The sequence below is a fragment of the Penaeus monodon genome, chromosome 1 (assembly GCF_015228065.2).
Source record: "Penaeus monodon isolate SGIC_2016 chromosome 1, NSTDA_Pmon_1, whole genome shotgun sequence".
Classification (NCBI taxonomy): Eukaryota; Metazoa; Arthropoda; class Malacostraca; order Decapoda; family Penaeidae; genus Penaeus; species Penaeus monodon.
Window position 1 is genome coordinate 11,721,911 of NC_051386.1, and position 5,579 is coordinate 11,727,489.

The 5,579-nt window shown below is 40.3% G+C and overlaps 1 protein-coding gene across 1 annotated transcript in view; it reads left to right on the plus strand.

The window, feature by feature from the left end:
- Window positions 1–2,459: 2,459 nt before the first annotated feature.
- Window positions 2,460–5,579, plus strand: part of LOC119576009 (prostaglandin E2 receptor EP4 subtype-like) — a 30,299-nt gene continuing 27,179 nt past the window's right edge. Inside the window, exon 1 of the mRNA XM_037923540.1 lies at window positions 2,460–2,682. The gene's annotated coding sequence lies outside the window, so the exon portion shown is untranslated. The remainder of the gene's footprint in view (window positions 2,683–5,579) is intronic.

Here is a 5,579-nt window from a genome sequence, read left to right on the forward strand (position 1 = left end):
GGGATGGAGGGAGGGAGAGAAGTGGAGGAAGAGAGAAAGGGAGAAGGGGGAGGGGGAGAGAAAGGGAGGATGAGAGGAACAGAGGTGGATGGGGAGGGAGAAAAGGAGAGAGAGAGAGAGAGAGAGAGAGAAGAAGAGAAAGGATAGGGAGGGAGAAAAGGAGAGAGAGAGAGAGAGAGAGAGAGAGAGAGAGAGAGGAAAAACCCGAAGAAAGGAAAGGAGAAAGTACACTTAAACGCTAAAGTCTGTAAACATACACCAATTTAAACGAAAAAAAAACACACACGGAAAAAACAAACAAACAATCTAACACAAACACATTATCCTAAAAAAGGACAAATAAAGAAAACGAAGAAGAACAAGAAGAAGAAGAAACCGACAGATCAAAACAACATTCCCGAAGTTATTAATTCTCGACGTTTTCACCAAAGGGTACGAACACAAGATCCAAAACGTGTATGTAAATCCATCAATGTAAAAAGTTAACTGTTTACGTTCCCTCTTTGGATGTTCAGGGCAACCGGGAGATCAATATGACGACCTCATTTACTCCGGCAACTGATCATTAAACAAGATTTATAACCCGGAAGGTCAAGAGAGTATTTAGACACTGAAGAAAACGACTCAGTTACCATATATATATTTTTTTCTCGCTTTTATTGGATTATTATAAGCAGTTTTATATTTCATTATGTATTATTGGCACTCACGCTTGATTTCTAGGATTTTAATAACAATAATAAAAAAAAACTATATCTGTTGTATTAAATCCACCAGTTCATTCATAACAAGTAATCATCACACGATATCCTGATTTTGGTAAACAAATTACTACATTTTATGCAAATGCATGTTTCATTTAACAAGTGATTGCTCGGTATGATCACCACGTGTATTTTGTATTAATTAGATTGTGTTCATTAGATTATAACTTTCTTGCATAAAGAGTGTCTATGTTGTGAAATAATAATAACGAGTAGAATGAAGTTTAATTTAGTATTGCAAGTAGCAAGGTCACAAATTATGGATGAATAAAAAAATAACTAATGAATGGATGGATGGATTGTAAGTAACCAGTAAACAAGTAAGCTAAACACAAATAACTGAATAAAAGTAAAAATAACAACGGTACAAATACATGCAAATGATAAATAAATATGGACTTGCATGGGTACAAAGACGGAGAGAAATAAATAAATAAATAAATAAATAAATAAAGGAAAAACACACATACACAAACACACACACACAAACACAAAAGAACACACACAAAAACACACACACACACACACACACACACACACACACAAAAAAAAAAAAAAAAAACGAATAAATTCAACAAGTATTAATCCCCCTCCCTTGTTAGCACTGCTGAAAGATTCCTCAACGACCACACACTCCTTTCGCGGATCCTTCAGAGGTGTCTGTAACGCGGACTCGGCATGCTCTAGTTCCTTAGGCTATTATCCTTGGCGGCGATCTCTCTGTCCTTGGATTAACGGCGTCCTTATCCCCCCTCTGTCTCTTTGGATGAGCCTATTGGAGATGACCTCACGCTGTTATAGGCTCGTCTTTGTGTTTAAGATGGTACCTGAAGGTGCTCTCTGAGACGTTTCACCAGTGCAGTATTACGTGGTAATGGTGTTACTTTGTCTTCCGTTTTGCTATTATCTTAACTTCTCGCTCAATTCGAATCATTCTCCTTTCTTCCATTTCATATCACTTATTTTTATAGCGCCGTAATGCCCGTGTAAATTGCCACTATTCAAGGAGAGAGTGATTGATTACACGCAATGAGAACGCTCTATTGCGTTCAACAAAAACATTATACCAAACAGCGTGGAAACCCCTTAAGGAGACGAGGCTGTTAGCTTATTCCAAGAGGCAACAATTGTCAATTAGACACCCGAATTGACGGTCGATTGTAATTGTAGCCATTTGAGAAGGGACATTACGAGTCTCTGGCGGGGCCTAACGAGGACCCCACCTATACGGCACTTGAAATTTGGTAAGAGAGGGAGAGGGACTCACACCAAGGGACGAACACGTAATGACCGACGCCGGTGTGTCCATGTTAACTGTCGGATCTGTTAAGTGTCCTTTGCGAAAGCTGTCATTATCCTCGAGCGAGGTGATGGGTCTCGAGTTATGATAGCCGAGGTATCATGCCGTCTTGTCTAGTTTATAAGAATTAGAAGAGTGATTAAGGGAGGGATAGTGAGAATTGCATGACCCTTCTCAAGGTAAAGTACGCACGAAGACGATTAATTGGTCTTAATTACCTGAGTTGGAGGCGAGGGTGAGGGGATGAGTATGTCCATGTGGTATGGGGTGCGGGGTGCTTCGTGGGGCATGAAACACGTTTGCGATGCGTTGTTGTGCTTGGAGAGGGCGGGAGGAGGGTCAGTGCTTAGGGGGAGCCTGGAGAGGAAGGGGTGGGGGGGGTTAAGGTGGCAAGCGTACGAGGACCGGGAGAACGCCCTAGGCTATGAGGGGGTGAGAGGGCGAGGGCGGGGGCGGCGGAGCATAAGGGGGCCGGACACTGGCGAGGCAGGACAGTTGCCTCCGAGGACCGCGGCCGTCGAGTGGTGCATTCCCAGGTCTCATCCGTCAGTCATCACTCCCCGTCCGTCTGTGCATGACCGTGTATGTGCTTCATGATCTCCCCTCGCTTCTGGCAAGGTAAGTTTCCTCCTGCCTGCCAGACGTGAAGATGGGGCGGGATCCTCATGGGAGTCTTCCGGATGCCGTCGGGAGAAAAGATTTCTAGTATACACGAGACCCTTTTATGGGAATAACTTCCTTTGGCGAATTTCCATCGAATTTTCGTCGATTGACGAATGCATCCTGTGATTCGGTAACTACCACGTGGTTGTTGCGAAACCTCGGCTTTCTTGCTCTGCAGTTTACCACGTCATGTGTAAAGGACCACGTGAGCGAAAGGAACCAAACAGCAGGAAGAAAAAGAAGAAAAAAAGAGAAGAATAATTTGGATAATTAATTATGTGGATCATGAAGAGAGAAGGATGAAGAAAAATGTGGATTGATTAATAATAATAGATAATTAAGAGAAGAACGAAGTACAAAAAGACAGAGAAGAAAAACCGAAGCAAAACCAGACACACGACGACACGGAAGTCACAAAAGCAAGTGATACAGTATAAAAATCCTTGAGGGGGGGAAGGGGGGAGGGGGAGAAGAACGTGACCGGGAACGCGCAGTGAAGCAGCATCGACACAGGAACTTCCGCGTGGTATGAATGAAGCCTTTTGTACGAGAAAAGAACAAGACGTTTGTGAGGGAAGCCGTGGTGTAAAAGACGAATTATATTATACCTTATAAAAAAAAAGAGAAGAAGGTGCGTTTGAGGAAGAGATTCGGGAAGGAATTGTACCGTTTGGGTTGTTAGCGCTTAGGGATGACTAGTTGTTATCACTAATCGACGTGGAAGTGAGCTAAAAATGGAAGGAAAAGGAATATTGAAAAATGGATGCGCAAGTTATATATATATATATATATATATATATATATATATATATTATATATATATATATATATATATATATATATATATATTATATATATTTTTTTTTTTTTTTATTATTATCATTATTATTATTATTATTATTATTATTATTATTATTATTATTATTATTTATTTATTTCTGTTTTCTTTTATTTTTTTACATTTTGGACATTAAGAAGGATAAAATGCTATTCTACGGCTGATTATCTCAGGTTTCCGAGGCTTGGGGTGTTGGCTTCCGGGAAATTAAGGCTCGGGTCACACGCTCACATTATCATCATCATCATCATCATCATTGCTATTGTTACTGTTCTTTTTCCTTTTCTTATCCTCATAACCGTCTTCTTCATTATCATTAGTGTTATCATCATTAATATCAATATTATTATTATTATTATTATTATTATTAATTATTATTAGGAATATTTTTGTTGTTATTAGTATTAATATTGTCATTATTACCATCATCATCACCATCACTATCATCACCATCGTCATGTGAATCAATGAATAATAACATTATCATCAATGTTATAATCATTATTTTCATTACTGTTATCAATATCATTAATGTTATCAATATCGTTATTATTATTATTATTATTATTATTATTATTATTATTATTATTATTATTATTTTAATCAGTAATAATATTATTATTATCATTATGTCATCATAACAATCATTATTATTGTTGTCGTTATCATCATCATCATCATCATCATCATCATCATCATCATCATCATCATCATCATCATCATCATCATCATCATCATCATCATCATCATCATCATCATCATCATCATCATCATGCTTCTTACTTTCATCATATTATTCTGCCTCAAACTTAGCCAACGATTCCTCGATCCGAAAGATACTCTGGTCAAAGCCTCTAATCTGCTGCCGTTGATAGCTCGTTGCAGTTATTGTTGCATTGTTGCTAGGGCTGCAGGCAAGAACCACGAGGAACGCCGGCCAAGAAGAACCACAGTACGATTGAGGAAGAAGAGAACCAAGAGAGGGGCGAGATTTCCACATCTTTGTCTCGTTTGATGGAATTAATGGAACCCGGGGTCTCTAGATGGGTTTTAGGGGGTCCGTGAGGATCAGATAAAAGTCAACCTTTGTTATACTTTTTGCGTACATTATTTACTTATTTGTCTATTTATTTTATAAGATTGTTGACTTCGAAGTTTAAAATTTACTATTTACTCACATACGGCTTGTATGAGACAGTCAAATCTGCTTTTGTGAATATTTCTAAGGAAGGGGGCCCATAGCTTTCGTCGGATTCTTATAAAATGAAGAACCACTGAGTGTATGTACGTGAGGGAATATGGATCTGGGATGGAGTGAGGGAGAAAGACAGAAATTGATAATAGAGATTGATGGGAGGAAGGGAGGAGAGGGAGATAGTGATTGTGAGGGTGAAGGAAAGGGAATGAGGGGGAGAGGGAGGGATAGGCGACTGAGGGGGTGAAAGGGGAAACAGAGAGTGAGGGATGGGGAGACAGGGAGTAAGGTAAGGGCAGAAAGAGAGGGAGGGAAGGAAGGAGGAGACAGAGAGGGAGGGAGGGAGGTGGAGGAGACAGAGAGGGAAGAAGGGATGAGACAGAGAGGGAGGGTAGGAGTGACAGAGAGGGAGGGTGGGGGTGACAGGATGGAAGAGGAGACAGAGAGGGAGAGATGGGGAGACAGAAGCAGGAGGAGGGAGGAAGGAAGGAATTTCGATAAATTAATAAATACAGAGAGATTGAGACAGATCAACAATGTCAAAATCAGGAACATTGAGAGAGAATGCCAAGAGACAGAAACACCGAGTTGGTTTAGCGAGACAGATAACTAAGCAGACAGACGAACGAAAGGGAATAAAGAGAAAATATGTAAAATGGATAAGCAGAAGAGGGAAAGGGAAGGTCCAATACGAAACCAAGGGAATCGCAAGAGTTTGTCAACCTCGAACAGACACTCAATTCAATCTCGCAAACTGTCACTTACGCCCATTTCACCCCCGCCCACTCTCACCCCTACCCCCCACCCACCCCCATCCAC